This window comes from Pelodiscus sinensis, chromosome 3 (genome assembly GCF_052426305.1).
Source record: "Pelodiscus sinensis isolate ZL-2025 chromosome 3, ASM5242630v1, whole genome shotgun sequence".
In the NCBI taxonomy this organism is placed as follows: Eukaryota; Metazoa; Chordata; order Testudines; family Trionychidae; genus Pelodiscus; species Pelodiscus sinensis.
The window spans coordinates 95,254,645-95,273,223 of NC_143054.1; the positions used below are offsets into that span (position 1 = coordinate 95,254,645).

Consider the following 18,579-nt stretch of genomic DNA (forward strand, 5'->3'; position numbering starts at 1 on the left):
GCTTTCCCACTTAAACCACCTAGCTTTCAACAGGCTCCCAGGTAGCCTTATAAATTAAAAATCTATGTTGTGCCCCGCTGTTGTATGCTCTGTTTAAGTGTGTTCCAATTTATACCCCACAGTCAAGCAATTCTAGGGGAACTGCAGCTAAAATGTGGCATAGCAGTCAATTTTTGTAGCTAGGAGGCTCCAGATTGTACAACACTAGGGCAAAGTACATGAAACCAGAAATGACTGTAGGCAGTTAACTCCTGAATTCCCAAATCTGGGCAAGTGTTACTGGACCTAAAAAAAATACAGAAAAAAACAATGTATGTGTTTATCTATAGATAGGACAATCATTTCTGAAGTGAACTGTGACACAACACTGGGCAGTCATCAAAATAAGCAGCATGTTCTTAATATTTTACTAATAGTTGCTTTGGATATTGGTGAGGGGGAGGAGGTGAGAACTAGCCATGGGTTTAAATTAAAATCTGAAGGGATGTGGACATACCAAATACGGTCAGTCCAACCATAAAGGTGAACTAAGCAAGTCACCTAGGGCCAAATTAGACAAATGATTTTTTCTTCTCCATTTAAAAAATATACTAATATGCTATCTCATATAAAAAAGTTGCTGACTGGCCTTCACTAAGTGAAGGGGGGGGTGCTAAAAACCAACCTATGAGCATTTCTGCTTCTGCTTACCAGACTAGTACACTTACAGATGTTTAGATGTCTTTAGTGTTTTTCATTTTTTGTAAAGTAATAAGTTTCTAGGTCTCACAGCAGCAGTGATAACTCTCCAAAAGTAAACAACGTAACCAATTCAGCGACATCTGCCAGAATATGCAGACAATCTGAAAAAAAGAAGGCAAACACCACTATCATCTATTTAACTGATTGGAGCATCAACTTTAAATTCCTGTCATGACATCTTTAAATAAATAATATTGGCATTGATTAGATGCATTAGTGGATGAACCAAGGTAGGTGGTCAGAGTGAAGTACATTGTATTTCATAAAGGAACAAAGAGGAGAATCAGCATAAGGGAAAAAAAGAGATTCACAAAGACAGGGAACACAGAGCGGAAAAAAAAGATGATGGAAAACATGAGGGGACAGAGATGAAGGTGACAAAGAGGAGCAGATTCTCATTAACTAATGCTGAATATGACAAGATGGCAGTCATCAAATATCTATTACCATCATGTAGGAACTAAGCATATTTTCTGTGTAAGCCTCTAGATATTGGAGGGCATTTCACTGTGCATTTTGAGGTGAATACAGTACTGAATTTATAACCCACATCATAGACTATACTTACACACAGAATTGCACACCTTTAAACCACGGGAAAAAAAACCTCACAGACTCTTTAATTTCTTATATGAATGATTGTTTATGTCCTTCATTCTAGGCACCTGTCTAGGCATTCTACATCTGGGCTCTGACAGGCTGAAAGGTATTCCTGCTGCCAACTGCCATACATTACAATGCTAAATACTGACCCATCTGCGCATGCACTGCTTCACAGAATGACCCAGGGCAACCAGATACCAAGAGGCAGGTCCTCAATTAGTATAAAACTATCTAAGTATCCAATCAAGTCACAGCTAAGATGTTCTGGCTAGATCTTTTCAAATATACATTGCCTTTGACAGCCTAGAAAGCATATCCCAGCTATAACTGGTTGTGGCAAATTCAGGCTACTGAGGAATGTGGGATATGTATCAAAGGAATTCTGAAAACAGGCTACAGATGCCAAACACATAACCCAGAACATTTGCTAACATCAGCTCTTCACCGATCACATATTAACTCAGACCAAACCATTGTCTTTGAAAATTTAATGCTGCCTTAACTTGCTTCTTGGAGAATCCTCATATGGGTACTTTTTACAAACTCATTCCCAAATTAGGACAGTTTAATTTGGTTTCCAGAGTCATGCCTTATGTACAAGACAGAAGTATTACGAAGTTTCAAATGTTAAGAAAGCTGAAAGTAAAGCAGAATGGCCTAGTAGGCTAACTTTTCAAAAATACACATACACACAAACTCAATGGATAGTTATAGTTCTGAATAGTAGGTTTTTTGTTTTTTTGTAAGAAAAAAGGTGCCGGTATTCTGGGGCAGAGTTGTTGAGAAAAAGAGGGGGGGGGGGGGAAAGCGGCGCACGGAGCCAAAATGCAGTTGCGGCTCCTTTAAGAGACAAAACGCTGCTCAGGGAGCCAAAAAAACCCAAACAAACCGCTGCATGTCCCGAGCAGGCGTCTGTCAGGAGCTGAGCCTCCCCAGGAAAACAGGTGCTGGTACACATGGAGGAAATGCCATTCCTTTTCTGTGTGCTGGGAAAATGTGTGATGGTATACCGTTCCAGGCCGTGTCGTCACAAAAAAACAACTGGTTCTGAAACAATCTAAGCCTACACTAGAGTTTCAAAGATTAAGATTTGGGAAGATTTTTTTTTTAAATGAGCTTCCTAAAACATGAGGTGAGTAACACAAGAAGAGCACCAAATTTCATCAGGGGATTGGTTCTCTTGCCTAATATACTAGGACAAAGGTGGGCAATAATTTTTGATGGTGGCCCACTCCAAGAATTTGGAAAGTGGACAAGGGCCACTCTCTTCCATTATATTAATGAAGCATGTGTGGGGTTTGGGATTGTGGTTGAGTGCAAAAGGGAGTTTGTGGTAAAAGATTGGGATACATGAAGGGGTTGGGGATCTGGGAGGAAGTTTGGGTGAAGGAGACAGCTGTGACCTAGGGCAGAAGACTGGGGATGCTGGAAAGATTATTAGGGACGATAAAAAGAGGTTAATTAGATAACCGTGTAACTGTTAAAAATCTTAACAGCTACAAGCTGCAGGCTCTGCAGTTTAAAGCTTATGCTGGTGAGTCCGCAGCGCTGCCAGCCCCCCAGAAGCTAAAGCTCCCAGTTCCTACTGGATCTCAGCCCCACTCCTGTGGAGTTGGCTGCCACCCAGTGCTGGAGGCTCGGATATCGAGCAGGAATGTGATACTTTAAACACTTTAAAGGGTTATATGATGAGCCTAGGCACTCATTGGGTAACCTTCACAGTTACATGCAAGCCCTCTCACCCTTCCCTTCCCCCTTCTCCCCCGCTTCAGAGGCAGCAGCCGCAACAGTGGAGGGGGCCACATAGAAGCCAGTACACATGGCGAGCTGACTTAAGCTGGCTCACCATGCACAGTGGCTCCCGCAGAGCCACCTGCCCCAGCCCATGCTGCTGCCTCTGTTACAGAGGCAGCAGTGGGGGAGGGCAGATGAAGCTCCAACAGAGCCGCCTCTCCCCATGCATGTAAATACTGAAATTTTCAGCAGTTACACATTTACAAAAAAACACCACATTTTAATTTCCCTAATACAGACCCACCTGTGCAGGACTGTAGCCGGCTTCCAAAGAGCAGCACCAGGAGCCAGCATGTAACTTATGGTAAACAATAAACTCATACATATCAGTCAACCATGTGAACAGTTACATTATTGCATCCCTAGAGGGTACAGGGGTTTGGGTTGTAACCTGGGGCAGGGAATTGGGCAGGGGACCACAGGGGGAGGGAAAGGAAGAGGCTGGGCTGGGACACGTTAACTGAGTGACGCAGCCCAGCTGGTTGTTCAGCCATGCTCCCTGCCTTCCATACCCCCACATGCCGCTCAGAGCAGCCAGCTGCAGGGGCTATATATGCTGCAAGCCTAAGGAGAAGTGGGGAGGGGTAATTTGCGTTGCCAGCTTAAGTCAGCTCTCTGCGTGTACCGGCTTCTACGTGCCCCCCTCCACTTCAGAGGCAGCAGCCGAGGGGGAGAAGCGGGAAGGGAAGGGTGGGAGGGCTTGCATGTAACTCCCATTCGCTGCAAACTGGTTAATGGGAGCTACAAGATTGTGCTGGGGGCAAGAGCAGCATGCAAAGCCTCTCCTTCTCCTCCCCTCTGGACTCATGGGCTGTGTCTACATTGGCACCCCTTTCCGGAAAAGGGATGCTAATGAGACACTTCGGAATTGCAAATGCCGTGGAGGGTTTAAATATCCCCCGCGGCATTTGCATGAACATGGCTGCCGCTTTTTTCCGGCTCGGGGTTTTGCCGGAGAAAAGCGCCAGTCTAGAAGGGATCTTGCGGAAAATAAGCCCTTTTCCACAAGATCCCTTATTCCTACTTTCATACTTGATATGAAAGATAAGGGATCTTGCGGAAAAGGGCTTATTTTCCGCAAGATCCCGTCTAGACTGGCGCTTTTCTCCGGCAAAACCCTGAGCCGGAAAAAAGCGGCAGCCATGTTCATGCAAATGCCGCGGGGGATATTTAAATCCCCCGTGGCATTTGCAATTCCGACTGGTCTCATTAGCATCCCTTTTCCGGGAAGGGGTGTCAATGCAGACACAGCCATGGTGTTCACAATCGCACATAGCTTCGCAGCTGGCTTTTATGAGCAGCGTGTGGGGGCAATGCAGACAGGGAGCTTAGCTGAGGCTCCCTCTGGACCATAGGTTGGATCCGGCCCATATTTTGCCCAACCCTGTGCTAGGAAAAAGTAAATGGAAACAAGTATTATGAATTGGTGTAAAACAATGAAAATCAAATATCTCAAACAGAAAAATGAAGATAACACTAAGTAAAATTCCATGCTTTCTAATTTTGAAAGGATCAAGACAAAAACAATAATAAAGCGCTCATTTGGCAATTGGCCCACATAGCAGCAAGTCATTTATTGTTAAAAGAGTATAGAATTTGCTGACACATACACCTGAGCGTCATACATTTTTTTTCTGAAAAGGCATCAATATTGAATTTCAGCTAGAAAACAGTCATTGTTATATTCCTCATTGGCAAAGCCACCCTGCAACTTGAAGAAACAAAAGTAGTACAGTAAACTTCCGATAATCCGGCACCTTTAGGACCCAGAGGGTGCCGGATTATCAGATATGCTGGACAATCAGAAGGGGAGGCTATGAGGGGTCTGGAGTGGGGTGGGAGGAGATGCCACCCCAGACCTCTCATAGCCCCACCCCCTTACGATAGTCCAGCTCTGCCCCAGGCATCCCTGATTCAGCCGCTGCTGGTCAGTTTCAGCAGCAGCTGAATCGGGGATGCCTGCAATAGAGCAGCTGGGGTGCTGCCGGGTTGGTCCCACAGTGCCGAGGGGCGGCGCTATGGCACCAACCCAGCAGCACTCCAGCTGCTCTTGGGGACGCCTGGGACAGAGCAGCTGGGGTACTGCCCGGTTGGTCCTGTAGCGCTGCCCCTCGGGGCTGCGGGACCAACCCGGCAGCACCCCCGCTGCTCCTGGGGATGCCTGGGGCAGAGCAGCTGGAGTGCTGCCGGGTTGGTCCCGCAGCGCCAAAGGACGGCGCTACGGGACCAACCCGGCAGGACCCCAGCTGCTCTGCCCCAGGGGTCCCCGATTCAGCCGCTGCTGAAACAGATCAGCGGCTGATTCCAGGAAGCCCGGGGCAGAGCAGCTCTGCCCCGGGCTTCCTGGAATCAGCCGCTGATCTGTTTCAGCAGTGGCTGACTTGGGGACCCCTGGGGCAGAGCAGCTGGGGTCCTGCCGGGTTGGTCCTGCAGCACCGAGGGGCGGCGCTACGAGACCAACCCCGCAGCACCCCAGCTGCTCTGCCCCAGGCGTCCGGATTCAGCCTGCTGGTGAAACTGACGCTGCTGGTCAGTCCCCAAGAGCAGCTGGGGTCCTGCCGGGTTGGTCCCGCAGCGCCGTCCTTGGGGCTGCGGGACCAACCCGGCAGCACCCCAGCTGCTCTTGGGGATGCCTGGGGCAGAGCAGCTGGAGTGCTGCCGGGTTGGTCCCGCAGCCCCAAGGGGCAGCGCTACGAGACCAACCCAGCAGCACCCCAGCTGCTCTGCTCCCGGCTTCCCCGATTCAGCTGCTGGTCAGTTTCAGCAGCAGCTGAATGGGGGAAGCCTGTCCAGCTGCCCCAGCACTTCCGGGTTCCTGATGGTGCCAGACCATCAGGAGTCCCGGAGCTTTGGATGCCGGACTAATGGAGTTTTACTGTACTTTGATCAGCAACAAAACATGAGGAAGTAAGATTTTTGAGTCATCTGCTAAAGCCTAACATCAATTTTAGTTGCTTAATGAAATATACTGAACAAAGTCAACTTAAGACTCCACAAAACTATCATGCTTTTGCAATAAGAAAGACACAGATATTAAGATTGTGCAATGACAGGATTTACATAATATCCGATAATACTGCAGAATCTTGTACGTCACCTAATTTTAGGAAGACACTGATCATTCTTATCCCAGCTCTATCTTTTGCAGCTGGCTCTTGGTACAAGAAATTGATTAAGAAATTGTTCATTTTCCATTAAGAACTCAATGTCTCCTCTCCCAACAGTTTGCTCCAAAGTTTACACAAGTGCACAATTGCTACCTCACATTCACGTAGTTATACTTAAGGAATTTATGCTTGATACAAGCCTAGCACTCAGAAAAAGCTCCAACAAAAGGGTCATATGAGTGCCTGATCTCACTTTCAGGTGACATACTAACTAAGAAGCAGGCAGCATTATCTCCCATAAGTGCAAACAAATGTATTTGTCTTCGAGATTTGCTGAACAATAAGTAAGACAGAGTGGTCTTGCAGGATCTAAGGTTTATATTGTTTTAGACTGCAGCTATGTATCAAAAAAATCTACATTTGTAAATTCAACTTTCACAATAAAGAACCTGCACTGCAGTACTTGTATTAGGTGAACTGAAAAAATACTACAGGCAGTCCCCGGGTTACGTACAAGATAGGCACTGTAGGTTTGTTCTTAAGTTGAATCTGTATGTAAGTCGGAACTGGTGTCAGCCGCTGCTGAAACTGATCAGTTTCAACCGCGGCTGAATCTGGACGCCAGATCTGACTTAAATACAGATTCTACTTAAGAAACCCAGGCGTCCCCAAGTCAGCTGCTGCTGAAACTGATCAGTGGCTGATTCCAGGAAGCCTGGGGCAGAGCAACTCTGCCTCGGGCTTCCTCTAGTCAGCCGCTGGTCAGTTTCAGCAGCGGCTGAATCAGGACGCCTGGGGCAGAGCAGCTGGGGTGCTGCCGGGTTGGTCCGGAGCGGCGCTGCGGGACCAACCCGGCAGCCCCCAGCTGCTCTACCCCAGGGGTAGGCAAGAAAAGCCTGGTCTGCTGGGGGGGGGGGGAGGCAATAGCTGCACCTCCCCCCCCAGCAGACCAGGGAGACGGGGGTGGTGGGACCTCCCAAGTCCTCCGCGGCTTTGCTCCCCGTCTCCCGACCAGCAGACCAGGGAGACGGGGAGCAAAGCCGCGGAGCACGCGCGCAGGGGGACAGCTTAAGCGCACCCGGGCTGTCCCGCTGCGGGCGTGCTCCAAGGCTTTGCTCCCCGTCTTCCTGCAGACCAGGGAGACAGGGAGCAGCTTTTCTCGCCCCGGAGGACGGGGGCGGCGGACCGCAGCGCATCTGGGCGTCCCACCGCTCCTGTCCTCCGGGGCGAGAAAAGCCCCATTCGTAACTGCAGATCCGACATAAGTCGGATCCGCATAACTCGGGGACTGCCTGTATTTCTTAAGCTTTTACAGTGCAAATATTTGTAATTAGAAGATTTACCAAGCATTGCTCAAGCCCTTAGCTCAATTTTTGTTTGGTTTTCTTTTTCATTTAAAATCACTACACTGGTGTGGGGCTGGAGATGAGGGGTTTAATATGCAGACTGTTCTAGGAAGAGAGGACTACCCGAGCCCTCTCTCACAACAGTAGATTGGAGCCAGATGAGAATTGCTTCTTCATAGCCACTGCAGCTCCAGTGGACACTGCCAGGGGAAGGGTGCATGTTTCCTAGCTTGGGCACATCCAGGTTCATCTGCGCGTACACTCCCCAATCAGAGTGAGGAATGCAGCAGACTGTGCACTTTCCCCTCACTCCCTGACAAAGGGGAACATCCAGAAATGTCTCCATATAAACTGGGAGAGGAGGGGAGCTTCAGCCCTAAAGGTCACTTGGAAGCTCAGGGCTGGGGCCGGCCCAGATAGGGAGAAGGGAGCCCTCAGCCAGCCTCTTTCACCTACCTGGTGATTTCTGTATGGTTTTATGAGAAGCAACAAGACAATCCCATTCCACGCACATCCCATTCCTGGCACAACTAATCCCTTACCTCACTTTAAGGGTACGTCTAGACTACACGCGTCTGGCGACAGAGGCATGTAGATTAGACTACCCGGCATAGGAAAATGAAGCGGCGATTTAAATGATCGCCACTTCATTTAAATTTACATGGCTGCCGCGCTGAGCCGATCAGCTGTTTGTCGGCTCAGCGCGGTAGTCTGGACGTTCCACGGTCAACATCAAAGGCACGTGTCGACCTCCCAGGTATGCCTCATCCCAAGCTGCACATTGAGTGGATATTTTCAGAGAACTATCCACAATGACTCTAAGATCTCTCTCGAGTGGTTGTAGCCAAATTAGTCCCCCATCATAATGTATATATAGTTGGGACTATTTTTTCAAATGTACATTACATTTATCAAATATACAATATCAAATATCAATATCAAATATACAGTAGAGAAAAATCAATATAAAGTAAGCCGTGCACACTCCGTATTCTGTGTTGTAATTGAAATCGATATATTTGAAAATGTAGAAAACATCCACAAATATTTAAATAAATGGTTTCATATTATTTAAGACTGCGATTAATCATAATTATTTTGTTAATTGTTTGACATCATTCAACTGTTACCATCATTTAACAATAGTGATAGAAATGTAGCCGTGTTAGTCTGGGGTAGCTGAAGCAAAATGCAGGACAATGTAGCACTTTAAAGACTAACAAGATGGTTTATTAGATGATGAGCTTTCGTGGGCCAGGTCTGGCCCACGAAAGCTCATCATCTAATAAACCATCTTGTTAGTCTTTAAAGTGCTACATTGTCCTGCATTTTGCATCATTTAACAAGTGGGTTTAGAAGTGCATTCTTAGACCAGCTTTAAATGAAAATATTATAGCTACCTGTACAAGATTATGACCAAAGTAGAAATGAACATACATAATCCTGTTCTCTTCCATTTAGAATCCCATTTATACAATAGCTCTTATTTTTTTAAACCTTGAATCTATAAACAGTATCTGTTGCTGAACTGAATATGTGCCACCAGGATCCTTATGAGGATCTATCAGCAAATGAACAATATTATTTTCTACACTCCTCTTCCATTTTACAATCCGCAAATAACCTTCATTAATTCTGAAATGCCCCTCCATCTCTCATTACAATCTGAAACACTTCAGGCTGATAGCTGGACTTTAGAACCAAATAGAAACACAATGTTTTTATAAAGAGTGACAAAAAATAATTTTCAATGCACACAGAGCATGTATGACAAAGTCATGGGAAGGAAGGGAGGGAAGCAATAAAACCCCTCTCCCACAAATGTTAGATGTACACAGATTCTTCATACCCCAGGTTTTGGCATTGCTTTCTTGCCAGCCACTATGACATAGGCACATGAATGACAATGAAACTGAAGAACCACATACTATCTGAAGAGCATAAAAAGAAAATAAAAGAGGGGAGGAGAGAAGCAGAGTCTCTGCCCCAAACAGTTAGAGACTACATTATGATGAGAACAGGAGTAGTTAGGAAACAAAAGGAGCAAGTCCATACTGCACCATTTGGCACTCAATAGATATTTAACAATCTCAATACCAACATAATCATGCTTTTTCGCTATCGAATATTTCTGTGGGACTGAAGGGAGAAAGGGGGAGAAAAATATTTAAGAATAGCATTTCAAATATTCTAGTATACCAAAAATCCCTAGGAATAATTATCCCAGTATGATTCTGTTGGCAGCACTAATTACTACTAATATCACACTACAAAGCTCTGGGGTAACTCAGCAGAAGTCTCCAGCATACATCAAAACTGGCTATCAAACAAGCTTTTTCATTCTGAGGTTACTTCAGACCTCTGTGGTTAGTCCGGTCTCACCAGCAATGCCTCACAGCAATGTGAGGGGGAAAGCAAAGCTGGAATTAATTTATTGATAGTGCCCCTGCACCCTCTCCCCCTTACACACACACAGAGCATTTGTTATAGATAACTATCTAGAGTGTTGTGAAATTCTGTTGGATTAAACCCAGAGGATGGTCTCCTATGCATGCCCATAAAAATCCCTTGGGCTTACTCAAATTTCCTTTGCTGCCCCTTGAGCCAAAAACTTCTCTTCCTCCATAGTTGTGTAAAATGTTTAGCACTGTTGTACACCTGGCTGTAATCTGAGCAACATTAGAGATGGTTTCAAGTGCATATTTTGTGTGCCCACATTCTCATGGACATAATATATAAAGCACAGTGGGCTCCCACAGGATGAAAAGTGCTGTATTACAAATGCAACAGAACTCATACATGCAGCATTCTTGAACTTCTCTTGACAAATTTTCCAAAAGAAACTTTCAATGCTGAAGAGTTTCTGCTACACTTCTGCTCAGAGAATTTCCTTACATTTCCAACTCAAATACAATTCAGGTTGTTTTAATTCATAGCTGCTTCACTGACAGAATGAGAAAAGGGAAATAAAGTACAAACTGTGCGAGGAAGAAAAACAGAAAGGCTCTTAACAGATTAGAGTAAATTAGCTGCCTCTATTATTTAAAACTCTTGTAATTCCATTTTTTTGAAGTTATTAATAAAGATTGTCTCTTGGGAAGAAGAATGTAATTACCTCACTACTGCATTCACCATTCAAAAACTGATATACATTTTGTAAAAATAAAAAATAATCATATTTTGAAACTTTTCTATATAATCATTTCAGCAGTCAGACGTTATATTCTTGGTATAAGGAAGCCCTAAAGCTCTGTTACAATTATTCTGCCATGAAGTAGTACTTTTCTTATTTTTGCCTAACACTTGATATATTCCCATGTATTTATTTTTAATAACTAACTGCAAGCAATTCTGCCAAATTTTAAAATGCTTGATATAATGGAGAATGAGGGCAGTCAGGCACAAATATGAAAAAAGGAGAAAAGTATTGAAGCAAATTAATATTAAACTTTTACAATGCATTTGTGTAAATATTTAAATCAAGAGTTACTGCAGCTGAGCAACCTTGTAAAGCATGTTCTATCATTTCATTACTGTGCTTTATAAACAGAGTTAAAATGTTTAAAACTGCTTACACAAATAAGAGGAAATAAAACTATCTACAGGAAACAAGACAGCAGCTTATTGACCATACATTGCTAGATTGACTCAAATGTCTGGTGCAGCACTTAGCCATAACACTAAGAGTATAAGCCAGAGGTTAGAATGCAAGCCTCTTTTGTTTCCTGCAATAATGCATTTTATGCTTCATAACTTTATTCAGAATCTATCCACCTTGAAGTCTCTTAAATGTCTCATGACATCTTACATGAAATTAGAATAGCACCAAAAACCATCAGCTGTGAACAGAAACAGGGAAGCAACGTATTGTTTCCATTTACAATATTATAACAATATTGTTTAAATATATATAGTTTTGCCATATATTAATATTCTCTCCCCCACACCCATCTGTTAACTAAGTTTGGACACAAAATGTTTACTTTCCTCTATAGCATAGTATAAAGTTAGATACAACAAAAATAACTATTTGAAGGGGGGAAAGGGTGTGGCTGTAATAGATTTCTAATGGTTAATTTACAGTCAGTTGGATGGAAGCCAGATAAACCAAAACACATGCCAAAAAAAATCCAGAATCTGCTTATTTATTTGAGAGAGTTCGTCTGTGTGGTCTGACTTTATGTTCAAGAACTCCTCCTAAATGTTAAGAGCTAGGACCACCAAAATCAATATACAGATTCCTCTCATCATAACTTAAAACAAGGTAAAGGTTTGATTGTGCCAGAAAGGGATTGCTTTCCATCAAACCACATGGAAAAGAGAGAGAATCAGCAGGCAGGTGAAAGAGGCTTGCTGGGGGCATCTACCCCCTCAATCTGGGACTGCTCCAGCCCCCGGTCTCCCACTCCCCAGAAGCCCTTTAGGAAGGGCAGGAGGATTGAACCTCCCCCCGCCCTGCCCATATCTTTGATTCATACAGAAACATTGCTGGCCATTTCACTTTGTGAGGAAGAGAGGGGAAAGTGAACAGTTCGCTGCATTCCTCACTCTGGTTGGGGAGTGCAGGGGCAGACAAATGTGGATCTACCATAGCCGGGGGACATGCACCCCTCCTCCAGCTGAGTCTGCTGGAGCTGCAGCAGCTGTGGAAAAGCACTTCTCATCTGGTCCCAAGCTTCTGTGATGAGAAAGGACTACGCCAGCCCCCTTTCTGGGGCAGCCTGAATACTGAACCCCTCATTCCCAGACCCACCCCAGAGCAATGATTTAAATGAGGCATGTATATTTTCATTTTAGTTTCCAAAAAAAATTAATCGAATAAAGGACCCGACAACATCAGTTACATCTTCAAGCTATCTAGGAAGATAGGCTTTTCCCCAACATCAGCCATACAGAATGCAATGCTATCCACAGCCTCAAAAATAAGTTTGACATTATAATAAAAGACACTGACAAAGGGGGTGCTGTAGTCATCATGAATAGGTCAGATTATGAACAGGAGATTGCGAGACAAATCACCACCACCACATTCTACAGGCCTCTTTCCTCTCATCCCACTGCAGAATACCAAAAGAAATTACATCAATGGCTCAAGAAATTCCCTGCTACAGCGTGGGACCAAATTTACACAAACACACCAACCAAGAGCCCCCATCAGGAGTATTCTACTACCCAAGATCCATAAACCTGGAAATCCCAGATGTTCCATCATCTCAGGTATTGACACCCTTACAACAGGATTATCTGGCTATACTGACCCTCTCCTCAGATCCCCAAGCTACCTGCACTCCTAGCTATCTTTGAGATGCCACTAATTCCCTGAGGAAACTACAGGGCATCAGTAATCTTCCTGAAAACACCATCCTGGCTATCATGGATGTAAAACAGCGGTGGGGAACCTCAGTCGTAGGGGCTGGATGTGGCTTCCAGCTTGCCTGGATCCGGTCCCTGAAGCTCAGGGCCCCGCCTCAGCATTGGGAAGTCCATGCTGGTGCTCCAGCTCCCCCTTCTCCCATGCTGCCCCACCACGGGACTGGAGTAGGGATGTTAAATTTTGATTAATCAACTAATTGATTAGTCAAACGAAATTCCATCAACTACTCAATTTGTCGATAAGGGGTGTGGCAGGGTGCTTGCTATTCCAGCTGCACTTCTGCCTTTTAAATGCTCACCCGGGGTTACCCACTGTGCTGCCTCTGCCTTTTAAATGTAGCAAGAGCCCTCTTTCTCCATCAGGGGCCATGGCAGCGTGGGGGATTTTTTTGCTTCTCATTTGTGTGCAGCCCCCCAACTGATTTTTCTGTGGCTCAGCAGCCCCTGACCCAAAAAAGGTTCCCCAGCCCTGATGAAGAAGCTCTTTAAATCAACATTACACATGAAGACGGACTATAAGCTGTCAGAAACACTAGCCCTTATGATGCTACTACACACGTGGTGACTGAGCTCCGTGACTTTGCCCTCAGCCACAACTGTTTCTAATTTGGGGACAATTTATATCTTCAAGTCAGCAGCAAAACTATGGGCACCTGCATTGCCCCAGATATGCCAGCATTTTTGTGGCCAACTTTGACCATTTCCTCAGCTCTCATCCCCTAGCATGCTTTGTCTACTTAGGTTATATTAATGACATCATCATATGGGCCCACAGGAAGGAGATACTTGAATTCTATAGGGATTTCAACAATTTCCACCCCACGATCAACCTCAGCCTGGACTAGTCCACATAAGAGATCCACTTCCTTGACACTATAGTACAAATAAAAGATGGTCACATAAATCCCTCCCTATATCAGAAACCTAATGACTACTATTCTTAGCTATCTGCCTCTAGCTTCCATTCATGACATGACACAATCCATTGTCTACAGCCAAGTGCTAAGATACAATCAGATTTGCTCCAATCCCACAGAGATAAAACGCCTACAAGATCTTTATCAGACATACTTAAATAACCACCTGTAGAAGTGAGGAAAGAGATTGACAGAGCCAGACAAGTACCCTGAAGTCAACTACTTCAAGAAAGGCTCAACAAGGAAAACAGAATACTACTGGTCATCACCTATGGCCCCCCAGCTTAAACCCCTCGAGTGCATCACTGACAATCTACAACTACTGCTACTGCCCAGCTACTGGGGTCAGAACTCCTCGCTGTGCTGCCTACCCCTTCAACACCTGCCCCCTTCCGACATGGGGCTCCCAGCTGAGTCAACACCCCCTCAGGCGCCATGCTCCTGCCCCCTGGCCAGATCTCCCTATGCCTTGGCTGTGTGGTCCAGGAGCATCTGTGGTCTGCCAGACCAACCTGAATATATTTTTGTTAGTTTAAGGTGCCACAGGACTACTTATTTTTGAAGTTACATATCAACAGAAGTACCTCTCTGAGACCTTTTATACTAGTTGAGAATCAGGGATAGGCTTTTAAACTCTCTCTATATAGAAAAAAGTTTTCCTGCCAGGCAACAGAAAGAGCGTGATGACATCACTGACTGCAAAAGCAAAAGAGGCCTGAGAGAAGAAGGCGGGCGAGCATCGTGAGCAGAGGGCACAATCCACTAGTAAAAGAAAAAATAAAGCATTATTACACAGAATTAGCCCACTCTCATTGCTCCTTTGAGGCGCTTGCTGCCTCTTCACAAGCTGAATTCCTGTGACACCAAATTTGTGTTGTCTAGGCATTCTTTTACATTGTATTTTCCTTCCACTACAAACAAACATAAAAAAACCCAAAACACATTTAGAATGTCTAGGCTTGTACAGCAGAACTCCGAGAGAATTAGTCTCTTACCTGATTGGTTCCTTAGTCTTCCTAAACCCATACAGATATGTGGACTTCAATAAATATACTAAAAAGCAAAGCAAACAGACAGCTACTTAGAAGCAGTAGAACACATAATTCAAACAAGCATTTATATCCAAGCTATTGTACTCTACTAGAAAATGAGGAAGAAAATAGCAGTATGTTCCCATCTGAAAAAGGAGGAAAACCTTTCAATTGCAAAAAGCACTAATTGCTAAGAACTCCTGAGCAGAGATTTTTGCATAGCAACCAAATCTTTAGGGCTGTCAATACCAAAGATAATTTTTATCATGTGACCAGCCACATCCTCTTGAGAAATAAATGCTGCCTATGGAATTGCTTTTCCAGCACAGAAACTGATGTCAGTAGAAATAGCTCTTCATTTAGAGGAAAGAGTGACCTTTAAAAGAGAGAAACAAAGTATCTTCCTTTTGACTACTGAGTAAAAGGAACACAAACTATTTTCAGAAAGGAAGTTTTGAGATGTTAAGATAAAGGGAACAGAAAGACATATGGTACTCTGTAGGTTTCCCAAGCAAGTTACTACCAAATAACACAGCCACAAAGAGACATCCACAGTATCTCATACCCTGTGGGATCTCATTGCCTTCTGCAATCCAGATCAAAACAAAAATCACTCCAGAGTGACCTTTTTCCATGAGTATCATACAATTTCAACAGCGAGAGGAGAGAGAGAGAGAGAGAGCGAGCGTGCATGTATCTTCAGGTCCTTAAGCTTTGGTAAGGATTGCTGTTTAAAATAAAGAGGACTGAAAACTGCAAAATAGCTTAGGCTACTGAGACTACTGCACCCACCAAAAATACTAGAACAATTTTTATAATGTTCTTTGTTGTGCCAACCTTCAGGGCTTGTTCTTTCAGCGACATGTGCTAACCTAGAGCCCCACAGTTTTAACAGATCATCCAGTTCCCCAAGCGGCAATCCTGAGAATCTGATGGATCCATCCTATTATCATTCTAGCAACGAGACGGAAAAAAAAAAATATTTTACAGACAAAGATTTTCAAGGTGGAATGACTAGTCCCAATCCCCCACCAGTTTGGCTGAAAATTCCAGAAATGAGATCTCTATGTGAAAACAGAGATATATATATGGCAATCACTTTTTCCAGAAAGATACCAGACCACTGAAGAAAAAACTCTGCCAGTCTCTTAAAGACCAAACCATTCTGAATTATCTTATAACTGATTTTGGGGAAATGCAATAGATCTAAAATATGTGGACTTAGGTAAAACCTTTGACACAGTACCACTTGTTACAGATTGGCCCTCTCTGGTCCAGCATCCTCAGAACTTGACCGGTCCCTATCAAAAGAAATTTGCCAGGCCAGGGGAGGGCAGGCCTCCTTGCCCCCAGCCCACTGGTAGGGCCTGCTCCTGGCCCTGCAGGCTATAAACCTGCTGAACCAGCTCTGATCTTAGCCACTAGGACTCTTTAGTCCAACATCTGTAGTCCAGTATGTTGCCAAACCAGAGAGTCCTGGACCAGAGAGGTTCAACCTGTGGTTACATTCAAGAAAATGAAGATTTGTACAAGAATTATAAGGAGAATAAGGAACCGGTGAAAGGAGCAAAGCCAGCGGATGAAAGACTGTTGGACTGGAGGGAGATTAGTAGCTTAGTTCTTCAAGAACAAGTTTTTGAGTCAATCTTATTGAATATTTCTATTAATGATGCTGGCACAAAAAGGAAAGTACCAAAGAAACTTATTGATGATACAAAGTTGAGAGGCAATATCAATATAAAAGGTTAGAATATTATACAGGCAGTCCCCGGGTTACGTACAAGATAGGGACTGTAGGTTTGTTCTTAAGTTGAATTTTTATGTAAGTTGGAACTGGTACATACTGTAGGGGAAACTCTAGCCAAACATTTCTCCAGAGCTCAGTTTTATTCTCCCACACCTCACTTCCCTCAGTCCTTTATTCTCAAGCTGAGGTGTCTGCTGAGAAAAGCCGCTCCGCGTCTCCCTGGTCTGCTGGGGGGAAGCAGCGAGTGCAGGGTTGCCTTACCCCGTTTGTAAGTAGGGATCCGATGTAAGTCGGATCCATGTAACCTGGGGACTGCCTGTACAAGATTATCTGGATGACCTCGAAGACTGGAATAACAGAAATGGGATGAAATTCTATGGTGTGAAGTGCAAGGTAATGAATTTAGGGTCTAATTATCTGAATTTCTGTTACAAGTTGGGGGTGCATCAATTGCAAGTGCCAGAAGAAAAGAAACACCTCAGTGTATCTGTCGCTCACAAAAGAGCCATGAGACACCAACACAATGAAGCTGTGAAAAAACAAATAGGATATTTATATCAGGAAAGCTATTTCCAATATATATGAAGAAGTATAAATACCATTGTAAAAGGCACTGGAAGAGCTGTACTTGTTTAGTGTCGCAAAAAGAGTGACGCTGGAACAGTTGTTGAAAGATTCTGAACAAAAAAATGCAAAACCTGTGTATGATGGAAACCACTTCAAGCCCCAGGAGTGGTGCCATACCCAATAGGGCCAGCAACTCTGAGTAGGGTTGCCAGATGTTTTAACCAAAAATACCGAACAACCCCCTACCCTCGTACCCCCTTAAAAAAAAACACCAGGAAAAAAATTCTGTTGAGAAAAAAAGGGGAGACCAAAGTTGTTGAGGGAAGAAAAAGGGATCCCTGCAGCAGTTAAGCAATAAATAAATAAATAAATAAATACAAATAAAAATAGAAAAATAAAAAAAATCAGCATGGCCCCTTTAAGAGGAGGCTTTTTTTGCCAGCAGCCATCTTATTTTTCTGCTCCAGGCATAAGACAAGCCCCTGCGGAACCAGCTAAGCAGGGGGGGTGGAGGTCTGGGAGGTGGGGGAGTCCGGGGGCTGTGCCCGGTTGCTGACTGTGTCCGAAGTAGGGTTGCCAGGTATCCGGTATTTTCGCGTCCTGGCAGGGGGGAAAAAAAAAACCCAGAAAATACTGGACATTTTAGGTATCTGGTGTTTTCTAATTTTTTTTTTAAACCAGACAGGAGGTGAAAATACCGGATACCTGGCAACCCTACCTCTGAGTGAAGAGGATAGGACTGTTCTCTATAATATTCCAGGGTGTAGATTAGATACCAGAGAGGGCAAAAGAGCTATTTCAACTAAAGGATAATGTTGGCACACCAAAAAAAAAAAAAAAAAAAAAAAAAAAAAAAAAGGGCATAAACTGATTCTGGCAAAACTCAAGCTGAAAATTAAAAGAAGGTTTCTAAACATCAGAGAAGTAAGATTCTGGAACAGCCGCCCAATAGAAATTGTGGAGTCGAGCAACTGAATTAGTTTTAAGAGAGCTGAACAAATTTATGAATGTGATTGTATGACTGGGTTAACTGTGATGGTAGGGATAGGACTCAGCAGACCTATGGCTCACTTGCAAGTTATGCCTTATACTCCTAAAAGCTCATGCTTTAGGTCTTCAGCCAGCATTGGCAGGGAACAGGAAGGGATGCCCCCTCCTGTCCTACCTGAAACGCAGGGGGTTTGGTGGTCTTCCTCTAAAGTATTACAGATGCCCAACCTGGAGAAGGGACACGATTTAAGGCAGGCAAGTGCTCTGAGGTGCCGTCAAGCATTCTCTCTGGGTATGTCTACACTTGCACCCTAGATCGAACGAGGGATGCAAATGCAGGCATTAGAAATAGTCAGTGAAGCG

The 18,579-nt window shown here is 44.3% G+C and overlaps 1 protein-coding gene across 14 annotated transcripts in view; it reads right to left on the reverse strand.

Moving 5' to 3' along the window:
* Positions 1 to 18,579, reverse strand: part of EPB41L2 (erythrocyte membrane protein band 4.1 like 2) — a 285,536-nt gene that overhangs the window by 241,860 nt on the left and 25,097 nt on the right. For 11 of the 14 annotated variants that reach the window (XM_089777259.1, XM_075924174.2, XM_075924167.2 and 8 more), the window contains exon 2: positions 14,877 to 14,934. The exons of 1 other annotated variant lie outside the window; for it this stretch is intronic. The gene's annotated coding sequence lies outside the window, so the exon portion shown is untranslated. Of the gene's footprint in view, positions 1 to 707; positions 843 to 14,876; positions 14,935 to 18,579 lie in introns of all 14 variants that reach the window. 2 more of the 14 variants (XM_089777254.1, XM_089777256.1) reach the window with 2 other exon arrangements.